The sequence below is a fragment of the Parasteatoda tepidariorum genome, chromosome 1 (assembly GCF_982258835.1).
Source record: "Parasteatoda tepidariorum strain Cologne lab strain chromosome 1, Ptep-v5.0, whole genome shotgun sequence".
NCBI lineage: Eukaryota > Metazoa > Arthropoda > Arachnida > Araneae > Theridiidae > Parasteatoda > Parasteatoda tepidariorum.
The window spans coordinates 120,654,230-120,681,113 of record NC_141755.1 but is presented as its reverse complement, the minus strand read 5'-3'; the positions used below and the strand labels follow the sequence as shown (position 1 = coordinate 120,681,113).

Sequence of the window (26,884 nt, the reverse complement as noted above, 5' to 3'; positions counted from 1 at the left end):
ATGAAAGAGTTACAAGAACTTTTGAAAAATCAGGAGGCACTCAGCCTTCTTCAGACACTTCTTCAGGGGAATACCCCCATCCCAATGATGATTTTCTTCAGTGCAACGCAGGCCCAACATCTGCAATGGACTTATATTGTGTAGATATCTTACAAATATCTTGTGAACTTAGGACATTATAATTTAGGACTAACTAGATTCGATGAATCGGTTAGAAGCGCTTCGTGCTTAATGCCGAGATAACACCTATTTCCAGCATTCCAGCATGGAGCAGATGCCCATTGAATGGGATGATGGTTTTATCTGCTTAATCTACAAAAAGGGAGATTTGATGGATTGTAAAAGTTATAGTGGGATTACCTTATTGAATACAGCATACAAGATTTTCTCCAATGTATTATATAAAAGACTTTTTCCACACGTGGAGAAGGTGGTTGGAAGTTAACAGTGTGGTTTACAAAGAGAAAAATCTACAACCGATTTAATACAAGTTTTAAGACAAATTATTGAGAAGACAAACGAATTTAATATTGAGACTTTTCCTATTTTTATTGACTTTAAGGCAGCATACGACAGTATCAAGAGAAATAAGTTGTATGAAGCAATGGAGGAATTTGGTATTCCCCCTATTAACTTGACAAAGGCAACACTCAGAAGAGTCAAGTGCAGACGTAAGTTGCAAAATTAACTCTCCGAGCTCTTCTACACTGATGGTGGTCTGAGGCAGGGGCATACACTTGTCTGCCTTTTATTTAATATCGCACTTGAAAAAGTAAATCAGAGCATCTGAAATCAATGTAAGAGGCAGTATCTTTCAAAGATCAACACAAATTCTTTCTTATGCAGATGATCTTGATATTATAGGAAGATCTAGACAATCAGTAGTGGAGAACTCCAAAGCTCTTGAAGTAGCAGCTAGTGAAATGGGACTACTAATCATTAATGCTGACAGAACTAAACACATGGATACAAACAGAGGGCTCGCTAAGGCAATAAATGCCCTTTCATGTGAATGATTATGACTTTGAAACTGTTGATGAATTTAAATATTTTGGGACTACTGTTACCTGCAAAAATGTCACAAATACTGAAATCAATAGCCGTTTAGCAATGGCAAACAAGTGCTACTTTGGTTCAAAACGCCAACTAAAAAGTGAATTTCCTAAAAGACAAAAATTGACATATACAAAACACTCGTACGGCCTGCGATCCTATATGGTAGTGAGTGCTGGACTCTTAATAAAAAAGAGAACAAATTGCTGATATTTGAGAGAGGGATACTAAGAAGAATATTTAGTGCAGTCTATGAGAATAACAAATGGTGCACCCTTTACAATCATGAGTTATATAAAAAAGTATAAACAACCAGGCATAGTTCATGTTATTCAGGCCAGTCGTATTCGATGTCTGGGACACCTTTATAGATCTAAAGACCAAAACCCCGCAAAAAAGTATAAAAAAACTTTTTTAACCAAATTTACCAACCTTTTTTTAACCTGGTTTAAGAAAGAAACTTTTTTTAAACCAGAAGGTACAAGAAAAAGGGGTCGTCCACCGACTAGGTGGCTGGACGCAGTTGAGAGGGACCTAAAGATAAAAGGAATAACTAACTGGAAGACCATGGCACAGAATATATTAAGACGGCAAAACTTATTGGGACAGCCTTGGCCTGCCATAGGCTGTAGTGCCCAAGAAAAAGAAGACGAATCAACTTGTTGTGAAAACTAGGAAGCATATGAAAAAGGTGGACTAATGGGAAACAAGCTCACATATCTGCTTAGTAACTGGACTATTTCTTCATTTAAATTTGATGTATCCCAACTGTAAAATGACACTCAGTTCTGATGCATACATTACACCATACCAACAAGTATATGGACAACTGCTTAACAATTCCGTAGAGAAAATAACTGTCAAGAATTGAATTTTCCTCTGAAAAATAACTAATACTGAAACTGTGCACAAAATGTGCAACAAACCTTTCGATTGTCTGATAAATTGTCTGACACGACTAACATATAACTTTAGTTTTTCTTCTCTATAAACAATAGTGGCAATCTATAAACTTCTGGCTAAATAATAGTGTAGAATGTCGAATAACAGAAACAAGGAAATGGGGGTGATTAAAAATAAACAAACTTACTCAAGAAAGATGTCTTAGTTTATTCATTATGTTCCTATTTGTTTTAAAAGCTTGTGATTATTTGCGAATTTTTCTTGAATCGTTTTTATGTAAGTAAGATGAAAACTTTGTTAAACTTGCTTTGCTGTTTTTATGGAGGCTTGTTCTAAAAGTATTTTATCGTTCATTGTTAGTTTACATGCATACTTCATCTGTAGTATTCTAATTTTGATAAGTAATATATAAACATAATTCTTTTAGCTGCAAAATAACTTTATTTTTAAAAATGAATTATGTTGATAGATAAACATTTTAAGAAATGTATAGCTCAATTTTTTCATTTAGTCTTAGTTTAAAATCTGCAGTCAGTTAGATCATTATATATCTTAAATGTTTTATAGTTTTAATCAATTTAAACAAAAGAAAATCCATTTGCCCTAATCGCAACAAAAAAAAAAGATGGGGCACAAAGTTTTTTATATTCCAAATTATTATTATTTTTTTATTTCATTAAATGTGAATTTTTAAAAAAAAGTTTTTTCGGACTAAATGGATTTTCTGCAGTGTTTTGAAAGATTTTATATTTGTTTAATTAATTTATTTATAGTTAATTCTTGCCATCAAGAAAATCCATTTCTCCCCATCGTAGCAAATTAAAAAGATGGGGTATAAAACTTTTTATTCCAAATTTTTAATTTTTTTTATTTCTTTAAATGTGATTTTTTTTTTGAGAAATTATTTTCGGTTTGAATGGTTTTTCTTGGGCATTTGAAAGCTATTTAATTTAATTCATCTGTTTATTCATGTTTATATACTTATTTAATTCATTTATTTATAAATCTTGTCATTAAAAAAAAATTCCCCCCCATCGTAAAAAAGGGGGTATAAAGTGATCTATTAAACAATTACTTAAAAAATCCAATTCGACATTATATATAACATACATCCAACCAATTTAAGCCTCCATGAAACACTTGCAAATCCAATGCTTACTTGATTGTAATCTTTTGAACCTATGTATTATGTAAACAATCTAACAGTTTGCTTAAAAAAAAAAAAAAAAAAAAAAAAAAAAAAAAAAAAAAAAAAAACATTAAAAAATATAGAAAGTAAGAAATATTAAAAAAAAATATTTAAAAAATATATAAAAAAAGAAAATACGGAGAAAAGAAAAAAATATAAAAAAAGAAAAAAAAAGGAGAAAAAAAGAAAAAATATAATATTGAAAATATAAAAAAAGAAAAAAAAAAAAGAAAATATAAAAAAAAAAGTTAAAGAAAGCAAACTGTGGTAATAGTATTTTGTATAATATTTTTATGCAAATGTGTGCTTTATGTTTTGAATAATATGTACTTTAAATTTTTTGTACTATTTATCTAGAAAAGTTAAGAAATTAATATTATGTATGCTTTTTTGTTTTTAGTGTTCTATTTATTGAAAAATTGTTTTCATCATTATATTTATCTATAAACATAGACAATTTTTTCTAATTACATTAATGTCATTCGTTACATTTAAAGTTTCTATTTTTCAATAGCTTTCTTTTTTTTGTTGTTTAATTATAGGCTATTTGTAAAATATAATAATTTTCTAAAAACTTTTTTAACTGAATCATTTTGTTAAATTAAAGAAAATTAAATCTTTGCATCAGTGCTTCATACTTTTTCATGCATTACTTTTTCATAACTTGAGTGACTGATATTATATTTTAATTTCGGAATTGTTGAAAACCTCCAGTAAAAAGTTATATTTTTACGAATTAAATTTTAAATACAGAGTAGAGTTTGTAAGAATGAACTTAAATCATTCGAAAGAAACAAAATTTTTTTCAGTTTTTGAGTATCTTTAAAGTAATAGATTCGAATCAATTAATAGAATCCTCAAAAACATTGAATCAAACCAAAGACTCGTGAATATTTCTATTCGGAGCTTCGACTCAATATTTAACTATAATCGGCAGCATCATAAGTTGATATTTAAAGGACGTTTTTACAAAGTTGAACCTGTTATTTTCTTGTCTTAAATATTTACTATAAAATCAATAAAAATTCTTTATGAAACAGGGTGAAGCTACCTCTCGTTGCAACTATCGTTCTAACGACTTGAAGCCAGTCAAAGAATTATCAAATCCCTTCAAGTGTAAAGTCTATTAAAATAATTATATAACTTCAATTTGTTGAGCTGAACTTAAATGAAATTTTGAACTATTTCTATTGAAATATTTTAACTGAAAGAATCATTTACTAAAAATTTTAAAATTTTTGTTTCGATTTTTATGTGTGCAAAGTTTTCATAATATTGAAAAAATGCATTAAATGCATTAAAATTTTTTAATTACATTTTTATTTCTTTCTGTCTAAAAATTAAGGTTTAAAAGTAAATAAAAGGTTAAAAACCAAAACAGTACGATGATTAAAATACACATTGATATTTAGCCCTAATTAGTTATGGAAGTCATGAAAGTTTTGAATTATTTTTAGAAGAATTTTTTGATTGTATTTGTAGTGGGCTTTAATCAAATTAAAAATTCAACCTTTAACTTTACGCTTTGTGATAAATACGCCCTACAATTTTACCTATTGAATATTGAATATATTCAATACTTAGTATTCAATGGTTTATCTATTGAATATTTAAAATTTCTGTCTTCGCAGAAAAATTTCTTCACCGATGCAAAGCAATTTGTACAAGGTATGGCAGAAAATGTTTTGTCGCTTTCTGTATATCAGCCGCAACTGTGATTAATGATTTTTTGCAAACTGAAGAGCAGTCATTTGCTATAAATATAAAACTTAGCATATTCTATGTCAGTTATTATGAACTCAACAAAGGAGACTAGGGCAGTTACGAAGTTAAATAGCTAGCTACATTTACCAGTGTCTTCGATGGAGATAGTTTTGAAAAAAATCTTTCGCTGTTAGCGTGAGAGTTATGGAACTGTAAAATAATGATCCATATATCCTCTGGGGAAATTTTATTCCTGCCCTGTATTCTGTGTGGGTTAGGATAAGAAATTTAATTAAATACTGCTATGGAACCGAGATTTGCATTTAGATTCTATTAACGGATCGAAATATGTAGCAGCGTTTTCTTATTACTACTAAAATATCAATTAAAAGAAGCAAAGTGTCATTTTTAATGATTCAATTTCAAGCATATATAAATAAGTTCATTTATTAAAAATTGAATTTACGGAGTTGTTAATAATTTCAAATTCTAATGAATAAGAAATATCAGTTTTAAAATGTTTATACATGAACTTAAATCGTTTATCTAAAATGTTTTCAAATTATGTGCGTCTATTAGTAAGTGCAAAAAAAAAAAAAAAAAAAAAAAAAAAAAAACGAGTTGAAAAAAAAGTAATCTGAAACTAATCTTTATACTTTACTTTTATTTATTAACGTATAATTTCCACTTTTCATGCATACCTTTTTTATGATTTTAATGACAAAGGATATATTCAATATAAGTAAAATAAAACCATACAATGCTTAAAAAAATGTTACAAAAATGCAACTTGCGCATAGTTGTTAAGAAGCCTTATTATTAACTCTGAAACTTTTTAGTCAGAAAACAGGGATTTTCATATCAGCAAATTATTTCTCTGATTGTTTAATTGCAAACTAGTCATGTACTGTTATATTCGTCAAGTTTACTGTTATTTGAAGAGTTTTATTGGTAACTAATTGTCTGTGAATATTATGTTAACTTCAGTAATTAATTTTAATATATAATTAGATTTTTTTAATCTTATTAAAAAACTTGCTTTTTTTTAAGAAAGCTTGCTTTTTTTAAACTTTTTTCTGTACATTGCCAGGCTTAAAAGCACGTGTTTATGCTTCAAATTTAAGAAAAAATTTATTTGGATTGCATTGGTTGTCAGATCACTAAACATATTTAAGATATATTATTTTAAAAAGCTAACTTTTTTGTAACTGTATATTTGAGAATGGAAATATTTTCTGAATTGAAAATAATATAAAAAAATTATTGTATTTTAAATGTTATAATTAAAAATAGTCTTACTGATTTTTATTATAAACCACAATCTATATTTTTTCTTTTCTTTAAACTTTTGTGAAAAACAAAATTGTATGATCTTCAGGGTCACCCCCTTGCAAATATGGCATTTTTTAAAATTAATAGCAGTTTAGCTGGGTCATTAAGTTATGGATATTAAATAAAAATGTAACTTTGTACAGAGGATGTCAACCTACGATCCATATGACGAGGAATTATTAGGAGAACTATCATCAAAAATACTTGCAAAATACATACAAACTTGATAATCAAAAATGTAATAAATTATAAATAGTGTGACTTATATCTCGAATCAAAATATGTAGAATTTAGGAAGGGAGCATGAAATTGACAACTTCTTGAAAAAGATGATCTCAAGGTCAAACATGTCTGAACAGGAAATTCTGAAATACAAGAACAAAAGCAGGTTGCAAAAAAAAAAAAAAATTTCTAATTGTCAGGAAACGTTACAATTTGAAAGAAGTTTAATTAAACAAGATACAACGAAAATATTTAAGTTTCAAAGATATCATTCCTAATACAGAATATTTACCTGTATTTATAAAAATAAATACTATCATATTCCAAAAGATTAGGATGATGCCGATTACAAATTAGCTGAAAACTGAACATAAAGAATTGAACTGATATGCTTAAAAAAACTGGTTTCCGAGAACTTTACAGACAATGTTGCTGCCAACTAGCAAATGTTTACAGTTTCTTGTGTTTTTCTGATAAAATGCGAAGTTGTTTGAATAAACTACAAGTTCAAGTCTTGAATGATAAATTCAAAAAGGTAGATGAATCTTACAAAAATTAACCAAAAGAATATGTCAAAATATTTTTAAAGACCAACTTATTTTTGATGAGTGGAAAATACAACGTTTTTACAGAATATGCCCTATAAAGTACTGGGAATTTCCCTATTGATGATAAGTAATTTTAAAAGAGTTTATAAGGCAGAAAACAATTTCCAAAATGAAGTTTTGACAACTAAGACATTAGCATTTTCAGTTTAGATTTGAAGGAAACAAAATGAAGTAATTGATAATCAGAAGATAGAAAAGGCTGAGTGGTAAAAAATTTCTTAAAAAAAAAAAAAAAAAAAAAACCTCTACTTTTAAACAAACTAGTCGACTCCAAACAAACTAGACGATCCCAAATTTCAGTTATGCATGAAGAAGTTGACGAATTTGATTCCACAAAAAAACGAAGATATTTGCTAAATGATTTTTGTGCACGTAAACAACTTGAAAAAGTTTTTGAGCCATCCTTTGGTGTGCTGTGAATAAAAAAAGTAATTGCAGACGACGTTTTGAATCGTTCCATTTTATTAGCTTTTGAACTTTATCAAAAAGATATCCTATATTTAGAAATGATGCAACTAGGAATCTGCTAAGAAAATTTTTTATTTTAATTATTGAGAAGCTAGAAATGCTCAAAATAGATAAAAGTAGAATCCACACAACCAGTAATACCGCCTGAGAGCGAGCAAAGAATTTTATAATATATTTTTAAAGGAAAAAGAAAATAATATCAAGAATTTATGTCTCCTTTTTATTAATGATAAAGACTGAAATAGACTTGTTACTCATAAGATCAGAGCAATCCCATGAAAGTTGTTAACGATACAAAATAACGTTGACTGATAGATATGAACATTCCCTGCCTTTTTAGTGGTCTGTTAAATAATTCAAATTTGATACATGCATCTTAGCAAAGTGCTACGCAGTTCTACACATGTTACACGATACCAACAAGTATATGGACAGTTAATTGTTCTATAAGACAATAAATGCCAAAAATTCATTCTTCTTTTGATCAATAATAAAGACTGAAATAGATACATTGTGTAAAAGATGCAATATTAAAAGAAACTACGAAAATCGCTTACCTGTTCTATGATTGAACTTTGCATCATCCTTATTCATCTTGCAATTTTTATAGTTATATATTGCCAATAACTATATAAACTATTATTTAAAATTCCTATAAAAAATTATCATTTTTGCTAAAAATTATTCCTATTTTGTGAAATATTTTTCCCCTTACATGTCTGATGATAAAGAATCTCTTCGAAAACGATTTAGAAACAGATAAAAGCGGACAATTAGTGGAACTTATACTGAGTTTGACCATACAGATATTATCTCACTTCCTTTCTGAACCATGATCTAAATAGTGTGACATCTCCCCGTGTATAGTAGTGTGACTTCTCCTCGTGTATAGTAGTGTGACTTCTCCCCGTGTATAGTAGTGTGACTTCTCCCCGTGTAGCACAGTGAGACAGTTCCTAGTGTGACATAGTGAGAAAAATCTCCCAGTGACATTTGTTCTACTCATGCGCAGAAATTTTATTCAGGACTTACATGCATGAGGTCTCGACATTATTGTTCGATATTGCAACAATCAACATTACTTGAGCTCCATCAAGTGGTGGTGTTGATATTTACTCTGCAGGATAGACATTTTGGTGAAACAACAGATATGCGTGTTCTGGTTTACTCTATTGCTTGGTAAAAAGAACTTTGATCCTACTCCCGCACATCGTTGTCACATAATAGTGTCGAACTATTTATTCAAAGAGTGCTAATTTCAATGACATTCACGCCTATAAACAGAGGCAACAAACTAAATAAAATGGGGGTGACTGAAAAAATGAGTTTTTTGATAATCTTAATAAACAAATATCAATGTCTAAGTTCAGTTATATTCTTTTAAGTTTAAAATGTATTTTCCTCTATTTTTCTTGAAGTGTTTGCTATGTAAATATAATCAATGTCAAAAATTTGCCATTTTATGGAGGTGTATCTTACACATTTCGAATATTTTTATAGTAAATTACTTGAAAATATATCATAAACATACAATAGGTTTCAGTGTTTTAAATAAATGAAATTCCATGCAAAATGGTTGGACATGACATTTTCTTAAATTCCAAATTTTATCTTTTTCATTACTGCAAATGTGTATTTATGAGTAAAATAATGACGGATTCAGCTGATTTTTCCAGAAATTTGCATCAATAATAAATTATTAATTTGCAGTTATTTATCCCAATATCTTACGTATTTTTTATCATATGTCATTAATTTCAAATGTAGTCAATTACGTCAACTTAAATTTGTCATGTTTTCAAATAAGAGTTCCATTACACCAAAAATATGGTTTCCGCATTAAGTTCCAAATAATTATTTTTATTTTTTTTATTTTGAAATGTGAAATTTAAAAATAAAAATTTTATAACTGATTTAATTTATTTTTCATTAATTTGGAAAACTTTATTTTATTGTTAGAGAAAGACTGTTTTCAAATCATAATTGTTGTTTTTTTGTTTTCGATTGAGAATGAGTTTTCTGTGTTAAAAAATTTTCTTAAGTTAAAACATGCTCATTGTTTCAATGCTTTGTAGAGAAATAGAATGAAAAGTTCGTTTATAGTATTAAAAGCAGGTTTACATAGTTTAAGCTATCTAAACAAACTCCATGAAAAATTCGCAAATTCATTTTTAATTTATGTAATGCTTACCAGATTGTAATTTATTGCACTAAAGTATAATATAAACAACCTCACGGTTTGCTTAAAAAAATAAAAAATATAGAGAAAAAAATGAAAAAGAAAAAAATATATATATGTATTAAAAGAAGAAAAAAAGAAAAAAAAAAGTAAAAAAATGTATAAGAAATGTAAAAAAAATATATATAAAAAAAAGAAAAAAGATAAAAAAAAAAAAAAAAAAAAAAAAAATTGCAAAAAAAAAATTAAAAAAATTGCAAAAAAAAAATTAAAAAAAAAAAAAAATACAAATAAAAATATGAAGAAAAAAAAAAGAAAAATATATATACATAAAAAAAAATGAAAAAAATTATTAAAAAAAGCAAACTGTGGGGATATTTTATAGATCATTATTTTATATATTTATCTTTTAATTTGTATGCAAACTTATTTTTGTATTATTCTACTGAAAAAGTGAACAAATTAATATTTTGTATACTTTTTTTTAATTGTTGTGGTTTGTGTATTAAATTGCTCTTACTATTTTATTTATTTATAAATATTGACAATTTTCCATAATTATAGTAATTTCATCTATTACTTCAAGAATTAAACAGTGAGTTATACCAAATTTTTTTATTTCCTGAAACCTTTTCGAAATTTTTTTGACCTAATTATAGGCTAATTGTGAAATAAATTAATTGCCTTGAACTCTTTGAATTGAAAAAATTTAAGTATTATGCATTAAAAATCTTTGCATAAGTGTTTTACACTTTTTTCCCCCATATTCATTTTAAAATGGGTGAGATACATTGTTTTAAGTTCGGAAATGATGAAAACCTTCAGCACAAGAATTAAATTTTAAATGATGAACGAAATTAAGTACTCCGAACCAAACAATAGATTTTCAATTTTGGAATATCTTTAAGCTAATAAATTTGAATCGATTAATGGAATCCTCAAAAACATTGAATCAAATGAACGACTTAATGTTTCACTCTAATCAGCAGTGCTATAAAATATTAAGAGGACGTTCTTCAAAAATTGAACCTGTTATTTTAAATATTTGCTATGAAATAAATAAAATTATTTTTAAAAGAGGGTGAAGCCATACCTCTCGTTTTACTTATCGTTCGACTTACTGGAAGCCAGAAATTATGAAATTAAGAGTATTTTTAAAAGCAGAGCGAAGCGTAATCTTTCGTTTTGAAATGTTCGTTCCATTCACAGAAAATTAATAAGATTTTGCGCACACTTTCTTAAACATAACTCGTAAGTGCAAACTTTTTTTAAAAATTATTTTGAAGATTTTGTTTAGCTTTTGGTTAGTTCTTTTTCTTTAAGTTTTTTTTTTCATTGTGGTGATATTTATATTCATGCTTATATGATTGTATGTAAATGAATGACAAGCTTTATCACGATATCCTCTTACATGAATGACAGTTGTTCTTAGAGTAAATAAATAATAACTTAATTACTTTTTCAAGATTTCAATTAACAATCGTGTTTTATTTTTATTGCAAAATTTCCCCTAAAACACCAATTTACTAAAAAAAGTTCAAATTTTATTTTTTTTTAGAAAATTTGTATGTGCTAAACTTTTATGATATGCAACAAAAACCTGAATTTTGTACAAATATTTTAATTAAAATTATAATTTCTTGTCATAGAAGATAAAATAATACAGAAATCAACAGTTAGAAACGGAAATAAAATGTTGATTAAAGAACACAGTAATTGCTAAGCCATAAACAAAAATATACTAACTTGAAAGATTTTTCTTAAATTTAGCAAATTTTTGGTATTGTGCATGTAGCGATTTCTAATCAAATTAATAAAGTCAACATTTATATATGTTTCAATAGTTTGCGAGACGACATTGGCAGAAAATGTTTCGTCTCTTTCTGTTTATCAGCCAATGTTGTATCAGTCATTGAAAAAATTATTTTTTTGCATCTAAAGCGCAGGAAATTATTATAAAAAATAATTTTTATTACACAAAAAAATTGCGATAGTCACCTTGAGTAAGTTAATATTTATTAGTAGTTATTATGTACCTTTGTTATTTTTTTAAAAATAATTTTTTTCTTTAATTGATGTTTATCCCTTTCTGTAAAAGGCAAATATAGACTTGTTGATCTACAATATTTAGACGACCAGCTTATTTTAGTTTCGGTTTCTTTGAATTGAAATGGGCATTTTTAAGGGAAATGGAACAAATAATTAGCTGTATATACAAATGGCATCGATGAATATTCTTTTAGAGAAACCTTTCACTCTTTGCGTGAGAGTACTTTTAAAATAATGATCCATTTAACTAAGAGGGAATTTTATACCTGTTCTGTATTCCGTGTGGGGCAGGATAAGGAATCTGAACTGAATCTACTATAGAATCAGGATTTTGTATTGCGATTCTATTAACGGATTGAGATATTTAAGGTATTTTTTTATCACTACCAAATTGTTAATTAAGAAGACATAATTTTGATTGATTTATTTCATGAATACTAGCATATATTATTATTTTTTTAATTTTAAAAGTTTATTTCAATTTGTGATGAACAGGAAGTATTAAAAGATGCGTACGCTAATAGTTTCTTTAATGTGCTTTCAAAATAATTCAGTAACACGGACAAATTTACAAAAATGGGTAATTTACTAAAAATAAGCTTTTTGTTTTGCTTTATTTATGAAATGTTTTTAGTATTATTGAGACAGACTTTTACATGACTGTAGCGAGGAAAAATATGTTCAATGTAAATAAAAAATGATGTTCGCAATGTTTAAAAAAAGTATTTCAGCCATGATATTTTCCTAAAACTATTATAATTTTTTTAAAATTTTTAGAGGTCTTGAGTCAGTCATGAGCTTTCAGAAACAAAATATAAAAAAAATCATGTAATTTATCTGCAGTAAATGACACTTGCCCATAGTTTTCTGTTCCTTTTCGAGAAAACTCATGCGGTTTTCCTTTGAAACAACATTTTTAAAACTTGTTAATGACAGTTACTTCTGAATAAAAGATATTTTTATGATTTTTTATTTTTAGTGCAAACTTTAAATCTCAGTTTTTGAAATATTTATTTCGAAAATAATTTTGGTTAATGAAATATATTTTCGTAAAATTATGTGGCTGTAATATCAATGCACACACTATAATGACTCTGCATAGAAAGAATTCACTTCGAATGAGTGGTTAAGTGCAATGTGTAAAAAGTTTGCTCTCAGTTTGGCGATGAGTATATTACAAATTCATAATTAATGGGTTAATTTATATTTTCTAAATATTTTCAAATGCGTGACTCGTCGATTATAAAAGTTATATATCTTAAAGAGTTTCTGAATATAAAGTTTTTCTCTTTTAAACGTACTTCCCTTCTTTGATTTTTACAAATTGCCGGATCATTTCCAACATGAATCTCTTAACTATTTTCAAGTTAGAAAAACTGTCAGAAAAGAAACAAATATCCTGAATTTTTAATGTTAATGTGCCCAATGATTTAAATATTTAACTAGTAATTGATTGCCTGTGCAAAACATTGGCAATAATTACAGCTTAAAAATATAAATATATAGAGCACAGTTACATGTTTTGTTTAAATATGCATTATCCCTATTGTTTAGTATTTAACTAGTATATGAACTGTCGCGATGAGCACTAATTTTTTCTTAAACATCTGCAAATTTGGAAGAGTTTAAAATTGTTGGTCGGTTGATTATTATGTCAAAAAGAAACCAATATATCATTGAAGAGATTTTTTATTTTTAAATTTAGTGTGCAAATTTTTTTAAGCCCTTAATAGTATTCAAATTAGTATTTTTGGAATTTCAATGCCATAAAAACTCATTGCATTAAAAAAATGAACAAGGAACGAACTCACAATTCTCTCTTAAATTTAGTCTTATAACTCAATTAGTCATGTTGTCAAAAAAACAAAATATCTTACATATACAATTTTTTTAAAGAAATTTCACTACGCTTTTGTTCGTTTATGGTCAACAGTTAACAACGAAACTGTGAGTTGGCACTTCTTTTCTTTGTAGTTTATCCCTGAGATTAGCGATGAGTTCTCAGGTTTTTGATAGTGACTCCCAGCGTTTCAACCGAAAAAAGATTTTTTCAGGGCCAGCGAATTTCAATCTCTCTACAACTCGCGGATAGCCAGAAAGTATCGGAAATAATTGATGATAATACCCATGCACGAATGATAATATAACAACCGTTCCTAACGTTAGTGTTTTAAATTATCACATAGAAGTACGAACTAAAAAGAAAAACACAATCAGAAACACACTCTCAACTATGAGAAACGGGGGGGGGGGGATAAAGTTCAATAGACGTACGACGACAGTACTACCTGTCAATAGCTCATTCTAATAAATATATTTTGCTTTTTGATCGATAAATGAAAATGCGAAATCCATGAAATTGTCAGTAATATATTTTTTTGAAATTAAGAAAAAATTTATTTCGTGATAAGTATAAAAAATTCTCAATATTATGATAATATGCAAATTGTGTAAATGATGAGAGCTTTTTTTTTAAAGTAATAAAAATACAGAATCAAAGAAATTGCCAATACGTTTTTTTAACCATTGCATTTTATTAAGTCTGTTTTAAGAAAGAAATATTTATGAAAACATAATTCTCGACTATTTTTTCCTTATTCAGCAGGGCTCGAAAAACCGCCCGTCCGCCCGTCCTCGGCGGTTAAAAAATTCCCCGCGGACAACAAATTTCTCGAATCCAGCGTCCGCGCGGACGGCCATTTTCACGTTCATGTTCGTGATACATTTTCAATTTTTGTTATCTTACAAGAGTCTAGCGCCTCACTTCTAAAATGACCCTCTAATCTCGAAATACAGCAACATACTGCGCATGGTGGAATTGATGTTTTCTCTGTCTAGGAGTACTGCAACGGTTGAAAGGGGCTTTTCAGCAATGAACTTACAAAAAAACACTTTACTTACTGGTCTTAAACAAGAAGCGTTAAACGCATTTATGAACATCTACCTAAATGGAAAGCCTCTTTCAGATTTCTGTGCCCTCTGTAAATCATTGTAACCTCTGTAAATCATTGGCTTGATTGTGGAACTGGCAAACATCATATTTGATTCGTTTAAAAAACGCAGTACCATCGGATAAATTGACATGATAATTGACAGATAACTTAACCTTTGTTATTTAAATTATTTCATCAAAGAAATAAATTATTTCATAATAGAAATACTAGGTTTTACTATTAGTAACCTAGTATTTCTTTTATTACTGTATAATGTAATCCTTGTAACTACTAATTCATTGTGCAATTTACATAAATGTTTGTAATAAATAAGAGAAAATTATATTTTTATTTATTTAGAAGCGACGGGTTAGTTTCAAAGGAGGACGGGTACATTGCTGGACAAGCCGTTTTTAAAAGGAAACATTTCTTTTTGAAGATAATTATCATTTTTTCAATCAAATTTTCTTATGTGTTTTCTTTAACCTATCCGTTTTCAGAAAGATTTTCTTATTACATAAAACCGTCAACTGAATAAAACAACAATAGCTAAAACATATAACAGCAGTGTTTCGTTACTATAATTTTTATTCCAAGCTTATGATTGAAATAAAAACAGACAAAGTTTAAAACTTTAAATGGTTGCTCATCTATTTCCTTAAAGTAGATATTTTGTGATTTGCAGTGAAGTGGAATATATTTGATTTTTATATTTTTCAAGTTGTTACTGCTTCTTATTAAAGTGGTCTCAAAATGTGTTCAAGGAATTATATGATAACGAATTACCCAAAATAAAATTCAATTATACTGAAATGTAGTTAATTATGCAAACTTCAATATTATTTTGATATTCATCTTTACTTTAAGGTCCTGTTGAAAAAAATATAATTTAAGAGGGTGCAAAAAAAATCTTAATTCCATATATGAACTGAAAATCATTCATTAAAATTATATAATATATTGAAATAGCAGTTAAAATGTCAAATTGAGATTTCGATATAATTGATCAATATTTACTAATTTAAAATCTTTCCAATAGTTTCCTCCACCATCATAATTGATGATGATTCCAATGATTAGTGAGAAAATAGTTCTTAAAACTAATTCCTTAAATTCTTTAAAATTCTTCGTAATTGCTCTAGTTTAAGAAATTAATTTTTTCTGTTAGCAGCTTATTAATTAATACAATAACAGTAATTTATATCTAATGTTTGTACACACGTATCAGTATCCGTATCAGTAATTACACACTACTTTTGTAGCTTGTCTTTTTTTAAATATAATTTACTAAAGACAGTTAAATATTTAATAAGTATAAATTGCAATAATATTTGGCGCAATAACTTTCAAATAAATAATTAGCAGAAGAGAATCAAATCGTATAACTCCAGAAAAATATAAGAATTGGACTAATGTCATGTCTCCACAAATTCTTTTATTTTTATTACTTCAGTTGATGTATTCTTTGGCATACCTTAGTTTAAAATAAAGCACTTTTTCTGCCAGTGATCTAGCTTGGATAAATTCCCAAAATTTAACAGTCACTTTTTAATTTCTTTCCACGATTCATGATTACGTTGTAGATAAAACCAGGCGGTAATTCTCGAAACATAGAAACCTTCTATTTCAACTTAATCAAAATAAATTTGCAAATATAAGTTAAATTGTTTCAAAACCTATTTCCTAGTAAACACGATAGCAGAAACAATACTCCAGGGCTCTGCAGATTTTTTTCCTTTTTTCTTGGGTGAAATAGAACGAAAATAAAACGGCCAGAATTGTCATGCTGAACATTTTTTATATATACATATTTTTGTTTTAAGACTAATTTCTTTTTTATTTGGGCTTAGAGTAAACATCTTCTAGACCAAAATTATGCAATTTTTTAAAACCATCTTACTTTTCAATCCAAAGACAGCAACAATAAATTGTTTGTTATATGCTAAAGTAAAACCAAAGATTTTGATTTTCTAGAAATTTTTGGAGACTAATTTTATATCTTGGAAATAAAGCGAAAAAAATAATTTTAGAAAAGCGCTTAAGTACAGCAGATGGAGAGAGGATTACTCCCTCCAAAAAATTTCCAAACCTTTCTCCAAATTCCTTTACTCCAAAAAATTTCTGATCCATTATTAGATTATTAGTATTGGAGTTACAAGTATTAGATTCATAAATAAGATTAATAAATGCAAAAGTATGAATACTTTTTTTAAAATTGTAGACAATTTTAGATTTTAAAATTCATGGACAAATTTAAACATTTTGCATTGCATTTTATTTTTTTAACAAATCTAACTTATTTTTTTCAGTTTTTAGAGCGATTTCTTTTAAAACAATATTCAAAATATATTCTAATTCATATCTTATTTATCATTGCTTAATAAAAGGCATCTGCTTATATATTCTCCAACCTCACACTTATTGACTTTCTTAATATGAATATAGTAAACACCATTTCCATTTTTATTCAGTTCAAACGATAGCAATCGACTTTCATTTTCTTTTCAACAAATATTTTATTTTATAACCGTCGTTGAACAGCCAATTTTTGGTTAACCACCACTAATGTTCCACTCCGTAGTCTTAAAACTTTGAACCCAATCCAGAATACAAGGTAACTCTTTGATCAAGTATTGGGTGAAATAACCCGTTGGGAAAGACTTTTTGATAGAACTAACCCGCATTTGCGTTACATGGAGAGGAAAGCCACGAAAACCTCCAAAGGTTAGTCTCTAGGCAAGGGGACTCTAACCTATGATCAGTCTACCACTGAGGATATTTTACGTCAGCGCTGTGGTCAGTGCGAGCTGAGTATGGAATTCGTATTAACCAGCCATCACTGGGATTTGAACCCGGTTCACTTCATTAGAAGGCAATCTCTCTCCCCTGGTCTACCATGGTTCTTTCAGAAAGTACTGTTATTAATGACATTTTTACCACGATTATTGTATTGGATATTTGCCTTCTTGTGCAATATAATACAAAAGAGTGCCGCTAACGCAGCGTGTGAGTTAAGGTTGCTTACGTTACCCAAGAGAAAGAATTTTATAGCTTAATATTATTCCAGACTTTATGTTCGATACGCAAAAGATGTATTTAATATTTTTTGTTTTGATGTTTTAGGATATAATGCGAACTCCAGATTGGAAAAAATTGTAGCAAGAGAGCTAGATCTAGAAGAGTTTAACCCTTTCACATCAAATTGTTTTTTCCTTTTTTTGTGAAACTCCGGTAAAATAGAGCAAAAATTGAAACCGGGAAAATGTAAGGAAAACTAAGAAAATTCAGGGGAAAATATTTCATTATTGATAATTGTAGGGACAAACTTTTCTCGCTTATTTATCCCCTTCTCTATCATACAGATATGGTGGTTTCCTACTACCTTAAATGTATCATGCATGGATATCTAGTTTCCGACTGCGAACAGTATTATGTATAGGGCACACCATTGACCGTGCTCGAATAGTGTCCCCATACATTAAAAGATTGACTAAAGTCTTGAAGTCTGGACCCGTGTGATAATCAAATTGTGAGTGCAAGGAAAATATGTTGTAGATTTGAGATGCAGTGATGAAATTGTATCCAATTATTGCTTCAAAGCAATATCAGGTTAATTTTCACCAAAGAGGGAATCTTTTAGATTGCTTAGATATGATTGGAAAGAATAAATAGACTTATTATTAAGCTTAGTTTCAATACGTAAGGTTAATATATTCTCAACACTTGCTAAATAAGTTAGACTTGATGCATGCTGATAATCAACTTTTAAATGTTAATTCCTGCATTCCTTCATTTGCTTAGCAGTAAAAAGCTTCAGATTTGAAATGAAAAAGTCATTAAGATAAAACAGTTGGCCCATGATCATTAAAAATTAATTTTACTCGTTCCAAAACCAAAAAAAAGAGAAAAATGTTAGATGCTGCAACGGGGAATAACAAAAATGATAGAAACAAATGGAAGTGTTTTTGTCTATTATAAGGGACAATCAAAATAAGAATGTTTGATGGAGAATTATTGCTTGTTTTGAATGACTAGAAAAAATAAGGAGGGTTTCTAACACGAATTTAAAATGTGCCCCTGAAAAATTCCATTTTTCCAACAATGAATGATGTTATGGATTTCCTCGGTCTTCGCAATGAACCCCAAAAAAAAAAATATTTAGACATTAAATACAATGTAAATTCCCCTTTTTGTTGTTTTTTCCAGTGCAATTGGATTTAAAATCCATGGTTTGCGAAAGGAAGTAAACAAAAGTAAATCAAAAAGTAAAGACAATTTCGTATTTTTGCATTATTGTGTTATCTGAAGTCACCACATATATGCTCTGAGTGAAGTTGGAATATCCATTCATTCAATGGAATGTCGGGGAGGCAAATTTATGGACGCACTACTCCATGAATGCATCATTGAGGAACCTTTCGATTTATGGGGCGAAACACTATACCACAGTTTACTCGATGGTGCTTTCATTGAGCAGAGCTTTCATATGTATGACTCGCGTCATTCTATTGATTCATGGGCTATAATCGATATACCAATCACACTCATAGTGTATATGTGAGGACATCAGTGTTTTTTTTCTCTCTTTTTTTTTTCCTTGCAAAAATACGGAATTTAACTTCTTGAGTTACTTTCATATTAATGCGTAATTCAAATTAGGAGGGTGGATCAAATTTTGAACATATTCTTAAATTTCTTGCATATTTACTTCCTTTTGCGTGTTTTATTCACAATTTTAGGTTTTCCTCCCTTTGCATGTTTTTTTAATTCCTTTTCCTTAAGTCTCTCGATTTAATTTTCTGGCTTTTTTTTTCTTGTTATACTCCGTGTTAATTCATTATATGTATATATTTTTTAAATCTGATTTCTTTTTTGTATAATAATTTTTTCTTCCTTACCTTTAACCCATAATTGCTTTTCACCTTTTTGTTCCTAGATTTTGTTTGCTTCTAATAACTAAATTCTACGTGCGCTTTATATACCTACCTATCTTACTTTTTATTTTTTAGGTACTATTTTACAATTTACTATTTCTACTGAGTTATCAATGCAGTGCTTGAAATTTTCTTGAAAATGCATAATTTTGAAATTTGATATTAAAAATAATTTTTGAAAATAAAATTACAAGCTGATTGAAAATTTTCAATTAATTTGTTTTTGTGAATTTTAATATTTAAATTTATTTTTTCGTTTAAAGTTCTTATAAAATAGTGCCAAAATACAAATTTGAGCTTTGCAGAAGCTTATCGAAATTTGAGCTTATCGAAAATGTGAGCTTGTGACATTACGAATTGCATTCACAATAATTTTTAACGATATGCAGATTTAACTTGGAATCTCACATAATGATTTGTATAGATTTTAATGCATTGTCTATAAATCCTTGTAATTTTGAACTGAACTCAGAAGGCAAAGACACTTTATACCAAAAGAGGAATATAAAGAGATAATAGAAAGTTTTCCGATTTGTGAAATCTAAATAAAATTGTAATTCACGATATGTGTTTTTTATTATTATTAAGGATATGTTTTTAAATTATACAGTGGACAGTTAAATATAATGCTAACGTAACTCTCAAAGCTGGAATTCAAACCTCAAAACAAGAGTTCAATATTCAATTCTTGATTTTTTTTACTAAAAGTTGTGATTGATTTGGCTAACAATTTTTTCTCCTTAATTGAAGTAAAGTTTTTCCCCAGGGGGTTTGCTTAATCCTACAATACGGATTTACTTTATTCTTAATTCTTACTATTTTTGAATTCCTATTTTGAAAAGCATTTATTTATGTGCATTTCCCTTGAAGAAAAAAAAATCACATTTAAAAGTAACTATTTTTTTTTAAATTTGAAAATAAACATTTTTATTTTTTTAAATTTAATTTTTAAATATGTATTAATTTTAAAACTTTTAAGTTTCAAAAAGAAATTCGAAAATTTTCCAATTTTAAAATTCAAATTTTTTAACGTTTAAAAAGAATTTTATGAAAAGAATTTTATGAAAAGAATTTTTTGAAAATCAATGGAGAAGAACGGCTTATATTCGTTTTTTAACAAAAATAACGATTGGTTCGTGAATTTTGAGGGTTGCTAAGTTTTGACAAATCATTACAGTGAAAAATTTTCACGAGAGTTATTGCATAGTGAAGATAGGCCGTGTTATATAAAATGGTCCATAGATAAGAAAAGTATAGTGAGTAAGAAAAGAAATGCGAGGGAATATTTATGGGAAAGAAGTTTGGAGGAAATGTTTTTCCATTCAGATTTTAAAATTGAGCAATTCAAGAACAACCAGATATTCAAATACAATTCCCAACACCCAGAATTGTAAATTTCGTTTTGAAATTTCCAAGGGACGCAGATAAATGCTTGTGATATTCGTATACATTTTTACCTTTACTATTACAATAATCTTGAAAACTTCCAAGACGAGAAATATCTTTCACGGATATAAATCTCCCCCCTTGATTTTTAGTTGTTATTTCATCCGCTTAAATTGTAGGGTTTAGCAAATACGGGCTTCACATACCCGGGGCCCCAGTGACGTCCATCTTCATTTATATCCTTAATTTTTGGCGAAAATCATGCTTGATGCATTGCTAACTTCTAATGACTGGAATCTTATTCTATAAAAGAAATGGTTTTTAAATAAGTAACCACAAAGAAATATTTTAAGACTCACTTGCTAAAATTACGCATTTTAAGTAGTTAAAAAATTTTTGGAGTAAATTAAATCATGTCTAATATTTCTACAATAAATTCGCATTTTTCCCAGGAAAAAAATGAAGATGGACCGTTCGGATAGAGAATTTTCGTTTAAGGTAAATTTTCAACTCTGTTCTCGGCCCTTTTTTTCAGGTATTAGTTAAGGACTCTGGAAAAAATTAAAATTATCACATTGACTTGTTCACAAAAATTTCTTTATTTTGGATATCTGGAAAGTAATTGGAGATAAGAGAATTGTTTCATTATCCAGTTTTACTTACAAAGAAAAGCATATTTAATTAGCATTGATTAAAATACTTTTATGAGAAACTGTATACATTAAAATATATTAAATATTAAAATGTGATAAGATATATATTAAAATGTGATTTAAAAGAGAAGAATTCATAAGACTTTCATGGGTTTAGAATTCTAGAGCTTTCTATTTACTTTTATTAAACTTTTAGATTTACGATATTTTTAATGCATGGAAAAACAAATGCCGCAGAAGAAAATATTTTCAAAAAAGTTTCAAGATTAGCAATTTGAGTGCTTGTTTTTAATGGACTTTTTTTGGTGATTGGTTCTTAAACCAAACAACCACACTTGTAATCAATTCATCTGAAAAGATTACACCACTATTAATTGCCTTCTACGATTGTTGCCTTTTGATTTAAGAATGAAAATGGAATGTTCTCTAAATTTAAATTCCAATACATTTGTTTTTCCAAATTGAAAAGTTTCTGTTCTGAATTTAAAGAAGTGTCGCAACTGTTTTTAAATCACAACTAATAAAAACCTATTTGTTCAAAAAATTGTATTTTGATTCGAAACTAAGTATAAAAAATGTGGGTGGCTAGTAAGATTATAAAAATCGCGTTTATTAAAACTATAAATAAATATTTTGCAATATGATTCAACGAATTTTTTTTAAAGGAAGAAAAGGTAAGAAAACTGCCGGTTTTCACAAAGTAAAATTTTTTCTTGAAACAGATTCAATGAAAATACCTTCTTTAAGTGCAGAAACTTCTTATTTATTAGATTTGATTACATGTATTTTACATAGTTGTAAGTGTTTGACTATTCCTTTCTGTACTGTTGTAATTTTTAAGGAAAAACATATTCCATAAATGGAACAAAATTTCAGAAAAAAAAAACTTAAATGCAAACTCGTTTTCATAAAGAAACTAGATTATCCATTTCAAATAATCTCTATTTTAAAATACTCTTCATTTACAATATCCTTTATTTTCTTGATTGGGGAAAAAGCAATTTTCAACATCAGTTTTTTTTAATACATGGGATTCTCTAAAAGTAATTAAGTTTTGATTTTGTGAAGTATGAATGTTGAAACATTAAAATTATTTTAAGTTATTTATTGAAAACATTAAAATTGTTTTAACGCTTTAACTAAAATAAGCATGTACAAAAAAATTTTTTTATAAAAAAAATAAATAAAAGCTACTGCTTTCTTAGATTTTAAAGTTATAGCCAAGCAATCTAAGCATTAAAGAGTAAAGCTTTTCACTTTCTTTTTATTGTTAAAATTTAATATTTACATTGCTATGATGATTTTAAGATATTTTTTTTACTACATTGCACCCGTCTTACAAAGTTTAAGACATTTTAATAGGAAAATTTTAGTAATTAAATCAGTTGAATGTTTAGTTGTTTCCGTCCTGAATTTAAACGAGGTAATTCTTTCAATTAAGAAAAATATAAGTGATATTTTTTGTGTTCTGAACACAGATTTTTAAGCTGTCAACTGTGTCATATTTTCACATTAAACGAAATGCAATGATACTAATTTTTTTTAAACATTTTCAGCATTTACGAATAACAACGTAAATGCATGCATGAATGTTTGAGGAGGCTCTTAAATATCAATTTTCCAATTTTATTTCAGACAAAAATGAAATATTCTTAAAATTTTCTGATAATTAAGAAGACTAAATTTTTGTTTTTAGAATGTAAAAATTCTTTTTTAATGCGAACTTACTTCATATTTTAAAAGCTTTCTACTTATTCCTCTTTTGAAGGAGGCGCCAACTATTACGGTTTGTTGGTAATATTTAGCTAGGAACTATATATATATATATATATATATATATATATGCCGTCAAACCCCGCTATAGTGAATCTTCAAGAGACCGAAATTTTGGTTCACTATAACCGTTACAAAAACAAGAAAAAATACTTATCGCTACATTCCCCTCTATAAATGGTTCTGAAAATCGGTTTATGTATTTATTTTGAAGTAAAAATATCAAAATTATTACAAAAAAAGGAGAAAAAAAATCAGTCGAAAACAGAAAAAAGTTCATTATACCCAACTTCCTCACTTTTTTGGTTCACTATATCCTCAAAAAATAACATTATACGTGTATAACGAGGCACGGTACTGAACACTTTGTTCACTATATCCGGGAGTTCACTATAAACCATGTTCACTATAGCGGGGTTAGACTGTATATATATATTAATAAACATATAAGGATATATTTTATTATTAGTATTACTATATATTATTAGACAGACTATATAGAATTAAGTAGATTATTTTATATTTCTTTAGATTATATATGTTACCGTGAAGGATCGAAATCAAGAGAATGTCTACTTTCATCGATGAATGTTAGCAATCACATAGTCATTTTGATGAATGTCTGAAATGTTTCCTATATCCGATTTGATAACTGTTGATATCGTTGATAACACTGAATGTTGATTTCTACATTCAATGTCCGTAACGTTGTTCATGCCAGAAATATTTGTTATATCCGATTTGATATTGATTTATTCGTTGATATTATTACATTTATTCGATATTTCAATATCTGCAAAGGATAAATTAGGAGAAACATCAGTATTCGGAGTACCGGTTAAATGCACACCTTACAGTGGCACTTGACTGTAAGAAACCTCAGGGTTGGGTATACCGGGCAAATGTACACCCGGCAGTGGCACTTAAGTATACCTAGTATATATTTCGGACATTTACCTAAGCGACTATGGGATTGTCAACAGTTACCGGTGTAAATCAACAACCAATTTCGGTCATTCACAGTATATATTATACTATATCAAAAATTAGAAATATTGCAATAATACACACATATATTATTGTAATACTTCTAATTTCTGATATCTAGTTTGGAAAGTTGGCACTCTTTTATCTAGAGATTTTAAATTTTCATTCCTTGATTTAGCAATATTTATTTGTTTTTATTTTGTTCTATTTCTCATAAATTTGTTCCAATTTAAAGAAAAATGTATAAATACAATTTCGGTATTGTGGTTTAAATACTATGGCACTTGATACCATGGATTTCTTAAAGTGTTTTCTTGAGGTCAAATGCAAATCAGGAATTTTAAATCTATTACTATTGATGTATGCTGACCATGTTTATAATTTATATTAGTTATCTGAAATACGATTGTAATATTTCTTTGTTTTCTTAAATAGAAAGCTTCTAGAAAATTTGATTGTTGGCTTATCATGCGGATGTTTTGCATCATTAGTCATAGACAAATAAAATCGGATTAGACTGTTACCCTAATCGTAAAAACCCACCCCTGCTCTTGAAACTCCCTTCCCCCCCCCCCTTCATCACATTTAATTAATCAAAACTGATTCCTTTAAGAATTAATTATAAGAATGGCTTATTGGTTTTCAATTGGTTTGGCGAAAATGCTAAAAAATTTATGTAGCATAAAAAATATGAAAAAATTTGAAAAACTAAAGTACATAAAAAATAAAAAAGATTGACAGCTATTTTTCATAATTAAAAGATTTTATTATATTTTTATAATTTTTTTCTGTGACACTAGCCAACTTATAAAGTTCTAAATTGAATTATGTCAGAGTTGAATAAAATTGTTAGACACCACGTTAAGTTTAATGAAGCTAAAATGCTGCAATTTTCTTTCATAAAAATGATGAGTTGTGAATAAGGAAAAGTGAAATTTATTTACGCAGAACAAAATATAATTTACTCAATTGAAAAACAAATATACAACTTCGAAGAGTTTGTCCTAAGTGCAGTTTTTTTCCCTGATCAATAATTCTCAAAATTTAATTTCAATTGAGCTTTGAATTTAATAAAAAAATATTTTTAGTAGTAATTTTTTTGTTACAGTTACATGATTTTTAAAATAAAATATAAAACGAAATTTGATTCCAGCGTAGTTTGTTTGAATGTTTGTATACATTCATTTATATCGCTCATCATTACATTTTTAGTTATAAAAACACTTAACTAAATAAAACAAAGTTAGCACTAATTTTCATGCATTAGCAAACAAAAGGAATTGTTATATATAAACTCTTTTTCTGTCTTAAATTAAAATGAAATATTGATCTAAAATTTACAAGTCAGCTCAATAATTCCGTGCAAATATTTGTAATTTATTCAAGAAGAAAATTATTAAAATGTAGGTTTTATTCAACTTTAAAAATTTTAAATTCGTAATCTTTATTGTTTTTAAGGAAAGAATCAACAAAATTATTTTGTGCGCAATGAATTGATTATTAAAAATAAATTTAAATCACTGATCTTTTCTTTTATAGAAGCACTATTAAACACTCATAAAATTTTTCAGCCATAAATAAGTTTTTGAAAAATCACTAAATTTCACTTTGATTTATCAAGTAATTATTTCAGATAGATAAAGTATTGCAAAATTTTTTTTGTAAGAAAATACTGATTTTTTTATTTTGCTGTCGCTTTGACTTCAATTAGCTATATGAGTAATGATTGCGAAATTGGACTCGAAGATTATCTTGCTTTGACATTAAAGCAATCGCCTATAAAATTTATTTACGAAAATTGGTTAAAAGCAGTACAAAGTCAACAAAAAAAAAACTCTTTTTTAAATTATTTTCAAAGTAATCAAAGATGAATGTTTCGCCCTTTTTATTTGGCGCTCCTTTTGCCATTGCCTAGGTTCACTAAATGATAAGTCCAGCCCTGTCCAAACACACCAAGGATTTGCCATTTTGTTCTTAAAATTCTTCCTAGTTGCCAATTGGCAATCATAGATGAGCAGTCTACCTATATTATTAGTCTATGAAAGAACTCTTCCGTATGTGTAGCTAACTTTATTTATTCTGTTTTGTGCCATACATAAAACAGACGGTAAAATTTTAAGTGAATATGGATAATGAAAGGTTTTTAACGTCTTCTGAGTTCGGAGTTCAAACAAAGAGAGGGAGAAATAATAGAGAGCAAAGCTGATTATCAAAGGTAACACCTATCAAATTTACGACGTCGGTAGTCATGTGTCTACTTTTTACTCTTTAAAAAATGTTGTGCGATGTTTATTTTTTAAAGATTTAATTTTTGATTATCATAAAATGATATTTTTTTCAGGTAAACTAATCAATATTTTAGATTTCTTTTTTAGTTTCTAGGAGTCGTTGTTGACTTGTATTCTCTGATTTCATTCGTATGGATGAATGACTTTTTTGTATGCATACACACAGATGAAGAGAGGAGGAAATATTTAGAAAATTCTGCAAGCCTGTCTTTTCGTTTATCAG

The 26,884-nt window shown here is 27.7% G+C and overlaps 1 protein-coding gene across 4 annotated transcripts in view; it reads left to right on the top strand.

Moving 5' to 3' along the window:
- LOC147816819 (uncharacterized) overlaps positions 1-26,884 on the top strand; it is an 81,474-nt gene that overhangs the window by 9,816 nt on the left and 44,774 nt on the right. For all 4 annotated transcript variants that reach the window (XM_087159499.1, XM_087159477.1, XM_087159532.1 and 1 more), the window contains exon 1: positions 1-26,884. This exon is cut by the window's left edge and continues 9,816 nt beyond it. The gene's annotated coding sequence lies outside the window, so the exon portion shown is untranslated.